Genomic DNA, 16,842 nt, shown 5'->3' on the forward strand with positions numbered 1-16,842 from the left:
CAACCACCCTGAAATCTCCCCTGGCCGGTGCCTACACTGAGCCAGACACCCAGGCCACGCTTAGCGCAGACAGGCTGAAAGGACCTGAATTTGCCCAGGAAACCCACATCCTCAGTGCCACGGCCTACCTGACCAACCCCCCGTGCCTTCCCTTCCCGACGGCACTGAAGTTCTGCAGACCCTCACAAGCTCCCTCATCTCCTCCAGAGCTGGAGCTAGAGGGTAAAGTGTTGTTCCATTAACCCCTGCCATCCCCTGCCAACCCCAGGAGGGGACAGGAAGGTGGAGACTAGAAGGATGCCTGCAGAGGGGGAAAAGGACAAGTGGGAATGCCTGTAAACGCCAGGCTGAACAAAGTCTCATCTTTGCAGACATCCCTTTTGTTGGGGCTGGTGTGGGCCGGGCGGCATTTGGCTTCTGCTTGGTGACAAGTCCAAGCCAAGTGGACTAGGCTCTCAGGGTCTGTGGTGACATGGAGGCTCTGGAGACATGCACAGTCAGTTCAAACCCCAGCAGCCCTCTAACTAGTGGCATGGAGAGGCCGACTTATTCAACCCTCCAACTACTTTCTTTATAAATGTGATCAGTAATATATACCCACTAGTGTGGTTGTGAGGAGTAAACAATATAACAGGCAAAGGCCAGCGCCTGAACACAGCCGTGCTAAATGGCTGTAACCGGTATAACCATTGTAATCTGGAGCTGGGGGTGACGGCTGAGAAGTGGAGGAGAAGTGGAGAGTCAGTTCCTCGCAGCTCCAAGAGGGAGCCCGGTGAATACTTGAGACTTAACCTCGACACACCTCAGATTCTTTATCTGTAAAGGGGACCAACAATAGCTACTTCTCGTGGTTGTTGGAGAGTTAATAAGTATTGTATATAAAATACTAGTGCAATGCCTGGCACAAAGCAGACTGGCACTTAGTGTTGTTATCGTGATCGAATGAATTCCAGGGAACTTCTGCCAGCCGGAGCACTCTGCCCCAAGCCGGTGAACGTTGTGAAGGCCCTTCTTAAAGGTATTTCAAATATCAGCCTCCACACATCTGCGAGCCCACAGCCCCCTCTCAAAGTGGGCACCTTCACACCACATCCTCAGGTCCCTGAGGGCTCAGGAAAGGTATCTGATTCCTTCCCTACTTCTTCTCCCTCTTCCTGCCTCAGCCAGCCACTGCAGGGGCAGGGGAAATGGGGCAGCGATCAAGGTAGGTAAGTGGTACAAGAAAGAGGAGTCAATAAATGCCAGTCACCAAGAAAGGCCACCAGGCAAGTGTTGACAGGACAGGGTCTTGACCCAGAAGTTCAGCATGCAATTAATCCGCAAATACACTTGGCCTCATCTTCTCCTCCCAGGGATGTACCTCCCTAAGGCTCCATAAAAGATACACCTTGAGGGGAGGAGGTCTGGGGGCTTCCAGAGGGGTTTGAGCATCCAGCTCCCCAGCTTGGGCAGACAATGGAGGAACGAGGTGGCTGGCAGCACTGCAGTCATGATGGCCGAGGCCCATGGGTTGAACCGGGCGGGGCCCGTGGGCTGAACTGGGATGCATTAGCCTCACCTTTGGGCACCCTGCTCAGGTCTGCTGCTTCCCCCATAGCCTCCCCTTGCCCCAACCCAGGGTTTCTGCGTGGGACACCACCTGTGCCTTATGAAAACCTAATCACCACCATCTCCCCCAAGACAAGCTCACTCATGGGAAACCCCAGTGGAGCAGCTCTTGCTCAAGCAGCATTCATTCTTCCAGTGAACAAAGTGTTCCGTTCTGTTTCTCTGCAAAGGCCATGTTTCCTCTCCCATTATCTACCACATCAGCACACAAGCCTGCCACAAAAGATTTCTTCTTTCTTTTTGTTATTTTCATGGTCCCCTTTATTTATGAGTGGTTGTTTTTTCTTGGCTTTGGCTCCTTTTCAAAAGGGCAGGGGAGCAAGGAGAGGAGAACAGTTTCATAGTCTTTGATTTCATCTAAAATGTTCATCAAACAATCCCCAAAGCAGCCAGCCTGCACCCCAGTCTGCCTGGGACCCCAACTTCCAGCACCAGCACCCTTTGGAAACTGAGGCAGAAAAGAGCCAGATATCTGGCAAACGGGTGGGATATGGTATGATTCTGGGAGGGATCTTGACATCTGGAGCCCCAAATGGTAATAATAATAAAATAACAATGGTGACATTCAAAGTATTTAACAACTGAATCATGGGCACTAACCCGTGAGATGGGACGCTTGGGACAATCAGATGAGTTGGCAGATGCCAGACACACACTACTGGTTGCCACTCTGGCGTGTACCCCTCTGATCATAGCTAACACTTTCTGAGTATTTACTATGTGCTGAGCACTGTTTGAATCACTTTAACCGATCTTCACCATAACCATCTGAGGTAGATGATGTTATGATCTCCATTTTACAGATGGAGAAACCGAGGCACAGGGGTGATCTGAGCCCGGGCCGTCTAGCGTCAGAATCCACCTCTCAACCAGACAACAGGAATCAGGCACACAATAAGCTAAGGGTCACGGATAGGCATTAGCTCTTTTAATACTTTCCCCAGCCCTGTGAAATAGTTACTGTTATCATCTGTTCTACCGATGAGGACACAAAGGCTTAAAGAGGCTAAGCAACTGCCAGTGAGTGGTGAGCAAGACACTGACCCAGAGACTGGCTGTCGAGTCCCTTCTTTCAAGCACTGGATTACACTGGCTTCTCTTCCACTTGTTTGAGGTCCCAAGAGCCATGGAAAATCATCACCTGGAGCCTGAATCACCTGCCCCTCAATCCCAACCTCTGCTGGCCCTCTGCTGCTCTCATGATGCAGGGTCAAGGGACCCAAGCAGGTCCTAGCTCAGCTGATGTTAGAAAAGTCAAAGGCAAACGCCACATGCAGACATCAAATGACTCAAAGCCAGGGTCCTAACAGCATCCTCCAAGTGAGTTCAGGGCAGCACTGGAGGGCGCAGGGCTGCCCCAGTCCCAGAGCTCCCTAAGCTATCACCTCTTCTTTGTTTCCTGGCCATCCTTCCTTGCCCTCTACCCCGACACCTCCACTCCCTCTCCCTTAGCTTCTCACCAACAGCAGCAAGCAGAGCTGTGCACTTCATAGACCCCCCCCCCCAATGTATGTGCCTAACTATTGTTGCAGTCATCTTATTTTCTTTTTTTTTTTTTTTTTCCTTCGGTATGCGGGCCTCTCACTGTTGTGGCCTCCCCCGTTGCGAAGCGCAGGCTCCGGACGCGCAGGCTCAGCGGCCATGGCTCACGGGCCCAGCCGCTCCGCGGCATGTGGGATCTTCCCGGACCGGGGCACGAACCCGCGTCCCCTGCATCAGCAGGCGGACTCTCAACCACTGCGCCACCAAGGAAGCCCCATCTTATTTTCTTATTAATTTTTTTCTGACTCTAAAAGGAATGTATACTCATTGTAGAAAATCTGCACATTTAGAATAACATAAAGAAGACAAAAAGAAATTAAAGTCACTCACTTCCCATTAATCCAGAGGTGGCAACTGATAACAATTTGGCCTCTTTCCATCAAGTATTTTTCCTGTGTGTCATTTTCTTTTTCATCATTCATCTCATAAGCAAGCTTCTGTACTATTCCCCCACCACACACACTTAATAGTATATCAGGGGAAGTTTTCATGTTACTAAAAACTGGAAATTATTTAAAATTCTTTAGGGAATTCCCTGGTGGTCCAGTGGTTAGGACTCCTCGCTCTCACTGCCGAGGGCCCAGGTTGGATCCCTGGTCAGGGAACTAAAATCCCACAAGCCGCACGGCCAAAAAAAGAAAAAAAAGAAAAAGAAAATTCTTCATGAAGTCATTTGTAAAGGTTGCACATCTCTTCAGTGGCTGTACCATAATTTACTTTATCCAATGCCCAGGGTTAAAACAATCCAACTCTTTAAATCTCATATTACTGAAACCTCCTCTTCACCCACAAGGTCATCTACCCTCCATACACTTCTGGTGGGCCAGGGCCATTCTGCTCCTATGACAGATGGGAAGGAAAGGGCCCTGACAATCAGCAGACAGAGCAAGGTAGCAGAAGGACCTCACCTGCCTCTTTTTTTTTTTTAATTTTTAATTTTAATTTTAATTTTAATTTTTATTTTTTTGCGGTACACGGGCCTCTCACTGTTGTGGCCTCTCCGGTTGTGGAGCACAGGCTCCGGACGCGCAGGTTCAGCGGCCATGGCTCACAGGCCCAGCCGCTCTATGGCATGTGGGATCCTCCCGGACCGGGGCACGAACCCGTGTCCCCTGCATCGGCAGGCGGACTCTCAACCACTGCGCCACCAGGGAAGCCCTTAATTTTTAAATTTTTAATCGAAGTATAGTTGATTTACAATGTTGTGTTACTTTTGGGTGTACAGCAAAGTGATTCAGTTATACATATATATATATTCTTTTTTAGATTCTTTTCCCTTATAGGTTATTACAAAATATTGAGTATAGTTCTCTGTGCTATACAGTAGGTCCTCGTTGGTTATCTATTTTACATTTAGTAGTGTGTATATGTTAATCCAAACTCCTAATTTATACCCCCTCCCCTCACCTGCCTCCTCTTGATGGGACAAGTATGTAGCAAAAGGAGTACAGGACGGAATATGGAGGCTGTGACAGAGGCCCGGAAGTGTGGGCCCAGGGCCTGACTGCTTCTGCAATGGGGAGGACACGTCTCAGCGTTTCTCAGGGCCTGACTTCCCCATAAAAAGTTGGAGAACCACAATGAGATGCCACTTCACACCCATTATGATGGCTTTTTTTTTTTTTTTTTGCGGTACGCGGGCCTCTCACTGTTGTGGCCTCTCCGGTTGCGGAGCACAGGCTCCGGACGCGCAGGCTCAGCGGCCATGACTCACGGGCCCAGCCGCTCCGCGGCATGTGGGATCTTCCCGGACCGGGGCACGAACCCGTGTCCCCTGCATCGGCAGGCAGACTCCCAACCACTGCACCACCAGGGAAGCCCGATGGCTATTATTTTTAAGAAAAGAAAAAGCAAAAAGAAGTGTTGGCAATGATGCAGACAATTGCTGGTGGAATGTAAAACGATACAGCTGCTGTGGAAAACAATATGGTGGTTTCTCAAAAACTGAAACACAGAATAACCATATGATCCAGCAATTCCCCTTCTGGGTGTACACCCAAAGGAGCGAAAGCAGGGCCTTGAAGGGATGTTGCTCACCCGTGCTCATACAGCATTATTCACAATAGCCAAAAGGTGGAAACAACCCAGGTGCCTGTGGAGGAATGAATGGATAAAATAACATGTGGTATACATATACAACAGAATATTATCAGCCTTAAGGAGGAAGGAAGTTCTGGCACATGCTACAATATGGATGAACCTTGAAAACATTACGCTAAGTGAAGTAAGCCTAAGTGAAATAATAAAAAGACTAATATTTCTTGATTCTGCTTATACGAGGTACTTAATAGTTAAATTTATAGAGACAGAAAGTAAAACAGAGGTTACTAGGGGCTGGGGAGAGGTGCAAAGGGGGAGTTATTGTTTATAGGATACAGAGTTTTAGTTTGGGGTGACACAAACTTCTGGAGATGGACAGTAGTGACAGTTGCACAACGTAAATGTACTTAATGCCTCCAAACTGTACAATTAAAAATGATTAAAATGGTAAATTTCATTAGTGTATATGCTACCCCCCAAAAAAGATGGAGAACATGAAACTGCTAATAATTTACACCTTCAAGTCACCTTTAATCTTGCAGACAGGCAGAGGTGAGAGCATAACACAGACTCACAGGCTAGGGACTCATGTCCGTCCAGGGGTCAAGGAGCGCGCAGGCTGGAGACTGGCTGCCTTTAGAGACCCCCTTGCTCACAAAGCCATAATTAACGTAACTAATTGAAGTGTCTAAAAAGGCCATAGCCAGACAGTGCCAGACCCGCCCCACCAGCTAGGCCTTCCCTTCGGTGCCTCCCTCACCTCTAGGAACAATGAAAGGCTTTTACCTGCCATGCAGAGACAGGTGTATTCAGGATTCCTCAGCAGGGAGGGAAAGGGATCTGGGGGCAGGAAGATGGGGATAGAGGAAGAGATTTCGCTCCCTTCCTCTAAGTCAGTTCCTTGGCTTTCCCGGAAATCCTTGCCTCAATTGTCCTTCTTAGGGTGGCAGTTTCAAGAAAAGCACTGGGCTGACGCCTGGTTTCCAGATAGCTCTCTCCCCACCTCCCCACCCCCAACTTGCTGAACAACCCTGGGCAGTTACTCTACAGCTCTGGACCTCCTTGAGGTCCATTTGGGGAGGACAGAGAGACAATAATCCAAACAAATACTCTAAAGCAGAAGGTCTGAGCTAACAGAGGGGGTGACTGGGGTGGGGCCACCTGGGGAGAGAAGGAGGGAAAGGAGCAGCCTTCCCAGTTTTCAGAGTCATCCACTTATTGCACAGGTGCTGGTTTCTGTGGGCCCCTCGAATCATCCTTTTCCTCTTCAGTGAATGACAGGCTGGGACCAAAGTCCCATCCTGCCCTAAGGTTCATTTGATATTTCCGTTTTCTATTACTGGTACCTTTACCGGTAAAAACTACCCCAGTTCCCACTTACCCAAGAACAAACACATCCCAGCGTTTCCAGTATCTAAGAGCTGCCTGTGCTCCATGGCCTGATTAAGAGTTCAGGCCACGCTGATGGCCTTCTACTGCAAGAGAACCTTAGGGATTTTCTATGGAAACTGAAAAAAGCCACTGGCATCTCTGTCCATCTTTGTCCACAGAAGAAGAGAGATGAGCGTCCCCTCCCCTGCTCTTGCCCCCCTAGGCCCTCCCTCTGCACGCACAGGGCCATGAAAGCTGCTCTGCTTCCCTTCCCCCACAGCCTGTCGCCCTGACCCAGGGGGTGAGGGTCAATGATGGGGTCACTGGAGGCGCCCAGCTCAAAACCAGCTCCTTCGCTTAGGAAGGAATTTAACCCCCTCCCTCCTGGCTCATGACTATCCATCCACCCTAGCAGATCTACGGGTATGGAGGGAAAAAGTTATTGCAGAGAGGATCACACAGACCCACGTGATAATTCTGAGTGCACAGTGGAAATGAGCCCTGGATTTGGAGGCAGAAGGTCTGAGTTTGAGCCCTAGCTCTGCAACAAAATCAAGGTGCAATCCTGGGCAAGTCTTAATTCGCTGAGCCTCAGTTTTCCTATCTGTAAATTGGGAGTCAAACTACACCCCACCAGACTGCTTGGAGCCCCAGCATAGTGATTTTCTAAATGTCAAAGCACTTAATACACTGGATGGTTTAGAAAGCCCCATCTAAGTATAAGGGATTTGGGTGCCTGTAACTCACGGTGGGGCCTGAGACGCACCACCCAACCTTGCAAGGTCTCGGTTTTTCCATTTGCACATGGGATGAATTATTACTTCTTCTCTCAGAGATAAAATTTTAAGCTTGGGGGGGGGCGGTTCCAAGGTCTTTGATGTTGCAGAAATATAAGTGCTGCTAAGCCCCTGGTTTCTACCTTCAGGCTGCAGCCCAAATCAGCAGAAAGATCGTGACAGCACCTGCCATTTTTCGAGTGAGCACAACAAGTTAAGCGCCTCACAGATATTTTTGGCAGCAACAAAACCCATTTTATAGTTGAAGCATCTGAAGCTAAGGGGTGGAAGCAAAATCCCACTGAAGGTCCACCTGACTCCAAGTCCAAAACCACAGCACAAGGACCTTGGAGAAAAGGCCACTTCCCCGCAGGCACTCCCAACCCAATTAGCCCTCTCGGCTGTGGGGCTGGGTGCCGGGGGACAGCCTCCACTTCCTGCCGGGTTCCTGCAGGCAGCTCCCAAGGGCCCAGAGTCCAAAGGTTAGTTAAAGGCTGTCTATTACCATGAATTATTAAAATTCACCAGCAGCTGGGTTTGGTGAGTGTGGTAGTTTCATGCTTCCAAGCGATCCCAACTTATACGTGAATTTCACCAGTTTTGCAAAAATCCATTCTACTTGGTGTAGAACTGTCCCCTTAGTGGCCAGTTTAAGGGACAACACCGGGCAAAGGACAAAAGGCAGTGCACTCTGAGCCATATCATTTCTTCTATACCTGGCAACACCCTGCCTGCAGCTGGTGTGTGAGAGAGTTCACCCCCTTTTCTGGGGTGCTCCCCAGCACCAGCAGAGCGGGGTCCACACACTGGGGTCCACGCCCCAGCCCACCTCCATCCGACACCCCCCACCCCTGCTCCAAGCTCCTGGAACACTTGGGGCAGCAGCTCATTCCCTTGTTTCTTTGAGTGCATGGGTCACTCCTATAACAGAATAACCACAGCAATAATTACAGCAGCAAATGCCTGGATAAGACACACCCCCTGTGCCAGACACTGTCTGAACACTTTCCATATAACCCTTTTTATTTAATCCTCTCAGTATCAGGTATGATTGTCAGCAGCATTTTACAGTTCTGGAAGCTGAAGCACAGATCAGTTAAGTAACTTGGCCAGGGTCACACAGCACATTTGTGTGCCAAATCTGAAAGAATACAGTGGGAGGCTGAGAGAGGTGTCACAGCCAACAAAGTCTGTACCCACCACACTCTGGAGAGGTGCTCCTCCCCCTTTCCCAAATGCCACAGAGGCCATGCTCATGACCCAAGGGAGGAGCTGCCCCACATCCATACAGGCCCCAGGAGAGCCGCACTGTCCCACCCCAGCACAAGCCGTAACAACCACCACCACAGGGGGCACGATACTAATACTATCTCCCACTTACTGGTGTCTCCTATACTCCAGGCCCCTAACTAAGCACTGTAATATATACATCACTTCACTGAATCCTTTTAACCTTGGGAAGTAGGTATTAATCTTTTGCCACTTTGTAGGTGAAGAAACTAGGCTCTAAGAAAGTCCTAGTATTTGCCAGAAATCTCACAGCTCAGAAGAAGCAGAGCCAGGACTCAAACTGGGATCTGTCTGACTCCACCTTGTACCTAGCCTCCGAAACCAAGCCCATGGAGACAGAAACGTCTCCAGCAGTCCTGGTGCCCAGGCCAACTCAGCTGAAAGGGCTGGTTCCCACAATGCAGCTCTTTCCCATGATCCTGTCTCGCCTCCCCAGACAGATGACAGATTACAGCTTCCCGGCGGGCAGGGTCTGGTCTCCTTTCCCCCCGCCCCCCCCACCCAGTGCCTTCACAAAATAAGGAACTGGTAGAGCTTATTCATCCCTGAATACCTTATTTGTTAAAACTATATATCAAACCACTGCCTTTAAAAAAGACATCCAGAGATTAATATCGATCAATCCTGAACAAAATAAGTTTGCTCACATTCATCGAGGAATGGCACATCCCAGGAAAGTTGGCCACACTCACTCCCTTGAGCCCCTGTGGGACCAAAGCCGGGGTGAGTGTGGGTCAGGGCAGACCAGGAAAAGGGACCTCCCCTCCGCAGGCTGCCAGGCTTGGCCTCACACCCTGGGAAGCCGCAGCCCTGCAGGGGAAGGGAAGTTGTCTGATTACCAGATGGTTCAGCACGACCTGAAGGCAGCAAAAATGTCTTTGAATGGAAAGAAAAAGCACAGGGTTCTGTTGGAAGTTTGCTGCAGAATAAGGAGAGAGAAGTTTCAGCCTGAATGAATGAGCCACCCATTCTGAAAGTTCTCTGAGACACTCTCTGGTTCCTCGCTGTCAACAAAGTCCTAGCTCCTTGGCCTGCATTCAGGGCTCCCTCTGACCTTGGAGGTCTCTTCCTAACTGAACTATAAGCTAATGCCCCCCCCCGCCCCCCTTTCTACCGCAGCAGGGCTCCTTAGCCTCTCGGCTGGTAGCTTAGTCCCTAGTGTCCGTTGTTCCTTACAGCACCTGCCACAGAGGAGCCCTACTAACATTTGTCTTAGCAAGACACAGGGGTTGCTGATGGAGCCCCGAGTCTGGTGCTGGGCCCAGAGTACGTGCTCCGTACACACCTAATGAACTTATCCATGCCGGATCAAATCTCAGAGTTCATCCTTTCATGAACCCCTGGCAAGAGCCTTGAGCTGGCCGGGCAAGAGGATGTCAACCCACAGAACAGAGGACAAGGAACCCGTCTCAGGACTGAGTGGCTGTCAGCTGTGTGAGGATAATAATAAGATAATAGTCCAATCCTCACAGCTGGAAAGCAGGCCACTACCCAACGCATTACATTCTCTGCCCTGGCTCTTTCCAGAGTCCCACAAAAGCTTCTTATCCTTCCAGCGAGTCTGCCCTTCAACAACCATCCAATGGCACTAAGCTTGGGGACATAGTTGGGATGCGAGAAACAGCCACTTGAGTGGTTCGCTCTTCCCGAAGCAGCCTGGGCTCCTCCCAGCCATGGAGCAGAGGCCCGGGGATCAGGCACCACCGCCCCTTAACCCTGAGAAGCCCTCCACCGACCAAAGTTCTCTGCCCTTTGGCACCTTGGCCCCCTGGGGGACGCTGACCCCTTGAAGAATGGCTAATGTAGCTACTTCTAGTCAAAGCCAAACAGTTGGGAGGGGAATGAGGGGAAATCAAGCGAAGAATGAAACCAACTTACATGAGGAGTGCATGGAGGAAGGGGGCTTGCTTCCAGGAATGGGGACTGGTGATGAGTCCAGGGAAGTGTAGAGGCCAGCCTGGTGGAGGGGGCGCCACGGGTGCTGCTCCTGCCCTCTCCATTGTCTTCCGGGACCCCACACAACAACCTGCACACACAGAGCCCAGGCGCCCGCAGAGCTCTATCTACTGCCCCAATCTTGCAGCCGCCGAGCTAAATTCCACCAGCTCAGCTCTTTTGCAGAGAGGGGGTTGTTTTGCTTGTGCACCATTCTTTCCACAAGGGTGGTCATCTTGCCCACTCCCCCTCTTCTGGGGTCTTCTCCCACAGAGCTGCTCTCCTTTCTCTGTAGGGTTCTTCCCAGGCCCTGCAATCTTGAGAAACTCTACAGTGACTCTGCTCTGAGAGTCACTACCCTGACCCCATTTTACAGAAAGCAATCTGCAGCCCAAGCCTCAGTGGGCATGATGTGGGAGGGGAGCTCACCCCACTTACTGAAGCCATTTGGGTTCACACGGGGAGGCCATGCCATCCCCACACAGGACTGGGCTCAAACTGGCCCCGTGCTAAAGCTGCCCCTGGTACGGGCCGAGGCACCCAACGGTCAATCATAAAAGTGTTGACCTGGTTGTCTTTTCTGTCCAGCCTCTTGCCATGGCCCTGCGAGTCTCCCCCCAACAGTGGAGAACAGAATGTGCTTGGCTGCAGACCTGGTCGTCATAAATTGCTAATAACAGACTCTCAATCTGAAAAACAAAATAATAGAAGGCCTGGCCCTTTCTTTCTGCTCCTCTTATCCCCACCGCTATTTCCTGCAAGGCCAAGAAGAGAAAGAAATGCCTCCTTTGGCCACAGTCAGGAGAGAAATCTACTCCTCAGAGGCTCACTTCTCCCCATCAACCTCGTCCTTCACGGGCACAAAAGCTGGGCACCAAGGAGCCTGAACAGGGTATGTCTTTGTTTTCCAAGGTTCCTGCCTGTCTCTAATCTCGATTTATCCTGAGATTTATTGAGCACCTGCTAAGTGCCAAGCTCTGTGCACCGGCCTGTGAAGGTGCCCTGAGCCACATTCATAGGTGAGATGGGCCGCTGGGGGGCGGCAGGGAGGCCAGGCCTGTGTGTTCAGTGGCGGGGGCCACCCTCTGTGCTCACCCCAGGGAGGGCGATCAATAGCAGGGCTGACCTAAAGCTGACCCTCTGTCTGTGTCGTTTTGCCCCCCGCCCCGACCCGCCCCCTGCCCCCATCACCTGCCCGCTGTGAGGGGGATGGGGAGAACAGAATAGAAGTGCGGCCAGACAAGAGTAAAAAGCCATGAGCAGCCATCTTTGAAAAGAACAATAGTAAAAGGCAAATCCGCCTGGGGATAGATTATAAAATTGTGTTCAGTGTATTCGTTATATGCAAATTATATGTAAACATGTACATGGCCCTTGGAAAAATCCAAGTGTCACTGCTGCTCTTTCTGCTTCTCTCTTACTCAGGTAGTTTCCAGGGCTACCTAGGAAGCTATCTGACCACCTGGCCAGGGGACCCCAGAGTACTGTCCCAGCCCCATCTTCCTGAATCAGCCTCTCTCCCTGACCTCACCTCACCCTGAAGCCACTGGAGAAAGGTGAGTACAGAGGAGGAAGAGAAAATGGGGTCATGCCCCCGACGGGCACAGCCAAGGTAGCAAATGAGGGAGGAGAGGAGGATGGTGGCCTCGCCAAGGCAAACACCCTTCCAGATCTGGACCCGGGATGGGCTCCCTGCAACTGTCAGGAAAACCAACGGACTGCAGGCGTTCCTCGATGCCCCTAGCCCGTCCCATCACCAGTTCCTCAACACCAAGGGCAGCATGCCAGGGCAGGAGACCAGGGGACCCTGCAGCAGGATCCTGGAGTGGGTTCCCTCTTGTGCTGCTGCGTGGTCAGACATGTCACATGGATCAGCCTCATCCCTTCAGACCCACAGTCAGTGTGGAACTACGAGGCCCCACCACCCTGTCTCTAAATCTCAATTTCCTCATCCACAGATTGGGGGGCTAGATGCTCTCTGCCCTTGCTAACTGACAAGGTTTCATGAGGCACCCCTGAGATGAGCTGCATGGAGGGAAGTGCACCGTGGAGGGCACCATCAGCTACACACGAGGGAGTGTGACCAAGTGTCTGACTCCACATCTGGATTTTGAACCTGCAACAAACATTACCAGGGTAGCTGTCATCGTCCTTATCTGACTCTATTGCCACAGCAACACAGCATTCTCGATTTACCCCAGGAGGGGTCCAAATGGTCCTCGCCAAGTTGCAGATGGGAAAAGCAAGGTTCTAAGAGGTGAAGTGACAGGCCTGAGGACACACAGTCTAGACCAGGGCCTTGGTCTCCTCTGGTGCCCACTGGCCTCTACTGCCCATCGGCCCCTCAAACACCAGCACAGCAATTGTTAGAGGAACCCTGGAGGGCTTCACCCCTGTGGGAGAGGCAGGATGTGGAGCCCCACTGCCTGCTGCACAGGGAGCAGCACCTGGGCTGGACCACCAGAGGTCAGCTCCCTCCACTCAATCCAGCAGGACCAGCTGGTGCCCTGGGAAGGCTGCCAGCTGATCCTTCTGGTCCTGGGTCTTGGGCCTGACTGATCTACCCAGGAAATGGGCAGCCTGGCCCATTACCAGTCTGAAAATCATGGAAGGAAGTAGACAGACCACTGTTTCCCCCTTAGAGATAGAGACCAAGGCCCAGAAAGGTTTATGGTATCGGCAAGACCACACAGAGAGTAACCCTAACAGCTCCCATTTACTGGGCAAATGCTATGTATCTAGAAACTTTCCTCCAATCCCCACAATAACTCTGCCAGAGGGGAGAAGCCATGACCCCAATTTATGCAGCTCAAAGAAATTAGGTAAATGGCCCAATATCAAGATTCAAAATCCAAAAGCTTCGAATCCAGAAATTTCTGACTCTAAGACCCCATGGTGTTTTCACCAAACCATCCTGCTTCTCTATAAGTTGAAGAATATTCCAGCGTTAGACTGAGTGATTCATAATGTATTGGTGTGGGGAGGAGGAAGAAAGATACTGAGTAACGACCAAAGTTGGCACCTGACCCTGGAACAGACTAGGGATGAGCCCCAACCCCCTGCCGCTCAGGCCCTCTGCAGCCCAGCCCAGTCACCCTCCAGCTGTCGGGCTCACAGACCCTAATGCAGGTGCAAACAGGCGCCTTCACACCTCAGGGCTGCAGCTCACCCGGTGCCCCTGCCTGGAAGGCCCTTCCTACATTCCTGACCAGAAAACTCCTATACCTCACTCAAAGCCCAGTTCAAATGTTGCCCCTCCTTTATGACTCACTCCCTAATAATCCTAGAAGAGGTGATTGTTCCTCCAGGGCATTCCAGAGCCCTTGGACATCCCTAGTCTCTAGTACTTGACTGGACTGCAATTATTTGTTTACCTGTCTGCTTCCTGCACTCTGGCGAGATTTGAGCCCCTGATACTCATCTCAGGGACAAGGACAATAACGGAACAATAACGGCCTTCTCTTATGTATCCCTTACTATATACACTAGGCATCTGGCCTTCTCTTATGTATCCCTTACTATATACAATAGGCATCTCTTCACACATTTAACCAACATAACAGTCCCATGAGGCAGCGGCTATTATCACCCCTATGTTACAGATGAGGAAACTGAGACACCGAGAGGTTAAGTTACTTGCCCAAGACCACACAGGCAGTCTGGCTCCAGTCTGTCTGTCTGTGCAGGTACTACGCTGTTCTTCCTTGCCTCTCCATCCCTAGTACAGTGCCTGGCACATGGCAGGTGTTCAGTAAAGGTCTGTTTCGTTAAGGGTTACAGAGGGAGGAGGGTGTTGCTGCACCCCAGCCAGCTCCACCCCAAATCCCACCTGGAATCCCTTGGCCCAGGTCTCCCTACTTCTTGGCCCACCTTCCATCACTCCTGACATTTGCTGCTTCTTTCTTCTAAAAACCTCCAGGTCCTTTTCCTGTCTCCCATCCATTTCTTCCTTGGGTGCCCCAGCAGCAGTGAGGGTCTTTCTGTCTTTCCAGTGGGCGACTGAGACCCCCAGAGGCCTCATGGCCAGTGGATCTGTTCAGAGGCAGGTATCCTGCCTCCAGGGCTAGTGCCTCGTAAGGACTGGTTTTACCTCTGCCTCAAGCAAGAAAAAACAAGCACCAAGATGCAGGGGAGTCTGGAGGTCAGCACCTGCCCTTCCCTCATTCCCAGCACCCCCTGGCTGACCTGGCCACTGGTCTCGAGGCTGGGCCTGAGAGAGGGGGGAGGGGGCTGCTCCCTGGGGCCGGGGAGGAGGAGACAAGAGGCCCTTTGTTTCTGTAATGCTCCTGAGACACCTGTTCTCCCTCCTGCCTGCCTGCGGCCTCCCTCCCTCCCAGCCAGCCTGTGTGAGGCCTTGTTTATCCTGCAGCCCTGGCAGCCAGACCCAGCCTGCTCCCAGCGTGGGGCTCGGCAGCCCCTGCCAGCACCTGCCTGGTCCTGGAAGCCCCAGAGGCTGCCGGCCAAGCACAATTACCCCGCTGTTGACACAGTTGTTGATTTTCGGGAGGGCAGGGAGGGACAGGAGGGGAGGAGAGAAGCAGCAAAGGCATTTAACGCCAGCCTGGCTAATTTGCAGTTGGCCCTAGCAATCCTGTACCCCATCCCCGCCCCCAACTCCCACCGCAGCTGCCTGGGAGAGGTTTGGGCTTCCAATCCCTGGGTCACTTGGGCCACACACCACAGGCAGCCCCCGCACACCCCATGTTTATTAGTGCACCCCAAAACCCACGCTCCCCCATGCTGCCATACACAATTCATAGTCGAACAAGGCTGTCAGGAGCCCCAAGCCACCCGGTCTTTGAGCGCCCATCAATCATCCTCCCCTGCAAAGTCATGATGCCCCAGGGTCCTTGGTGAGGAACAGGACCATTGGATATGCCCTTGGAGACCCAGGTGGGGGCCCTGGAAAACATGGGGGGTGTATCTGTCCTTACAAGCTTCTCTTCTCTCTGACGTGCTCTTGACAAGCTATCTCCTCCTCACCCCCCAGGTCATTATGTTTCCTCTTACAGGGAGCCTTTCCTGATGGCCCAAATCCGGTAGTGGTGCCCCTCCCTGATGCTTTGATGCTCCACAGCCCTCCCCCTGCACCTCCCTACCTTCACTTTTGTCAGTGAATATCTAATCTTTATCTTCCTCAAAACTGTGTAAGGGCTGCACTGGTCTCTCAGCCCCAGCGTACAGAGCACAGCTTTGAGGCAGGGTCTCCCCTCCTACCTGCTGAGTGGATGGGCAATGGAAAAGCCCCCTCAGGCCCAAACACCTACCCCACACCTCTAACCCCAGGTTCCCACTTTGACAGTCCCCCCTTGGATGGATAAGGCCTGGTGGCCAGTTAAAAGAGCTTCAAGAATTACCTGTTAACTTGCCACCAGCACATGAATTTAGATTGGTAAATCCGATTAGCCAGTCATCTCTTCAGAGATCAAAGAGCAGGATCTTGAAGGACAAGGGATGAGTGAGTTTGATGATGGGAGAGGGGGAGAGAGGAAGGCAGGGACATAAAGAAGACCCAGTGGGTCGCAGGCCAGCAAAGGCGCCTGGGGGAGGGGTTACTGTCGGAGGAGGCAGGACCCTGCCCTCCTCCCCACCTGCCTGCCCCATCTGAGAACTCCTAAACCCAGCCGGCCTTCACTCAGGAGTCAGGAGGTTCGCTGCGCCTGTGGCCAGTTATCCGAACAGGACTCGGACTCCACAAGGAGGGTGGGGGCAGTCCAACTCTCCAGACCCTCTCTAAACTGCCCAACACACCCATACCCTCGCTCACACACAAGCCCGCTCCTCAATTCTGGTTCCCCAAACTCCAGGTCAATCAACACCTAGAAAGGGGGTAACAAAGAGCCAAAAATCACCTCCAAATTGGGGGTCTCATGCTGAGGAGTATGGACCTAAGGCCAGGCAGAGCTGGTAGAAGAGAAAGGAACTTACTTTGTGAAAACCACAGGGACCTACCTGATGCTCTGGACCAGTTCCAAAAGGGCCGGCATGTACAGCTGTGCAGACTGTGCACTGCACAACTCCAAGAACCCCATTCACCCAGACTTGTATACTTATTCCAACTTAACAGTCACGTTCATCCCATGACTTCCTCAAATACCAATGAGAAAGCTCTTCTGCTACCTACCTCTACCCCAGGCAAGATGTGACAGATCCCCTTTCTCTGTTCTCTGCCCTGTTTCCTGGCTCCGGTACGTGGGACAGCTGAGCCCTTCACCCCGACTAAGAGGAGAGGCCTCCCTCTCCCTGCACCACCAGCCCCAGCTAGAGGACCCCACTGAGT

The sequence above is a fragment of the Physeter macrocephalus genome, chromosome 4, assembly GCF_002837175.3.
Source record: "Physeter macrocephalus isolate SW-GA chromosome 4, ASM283717v5, whole genome shotgun sequence".
Classification (NCBI taxonomy): domain Eukaryota; kingdom Metazoa; phylum Chordata; class Mammalia; order Artiodactyla; family Physeteridae; genus Physeter; species Physeter macrocephalus.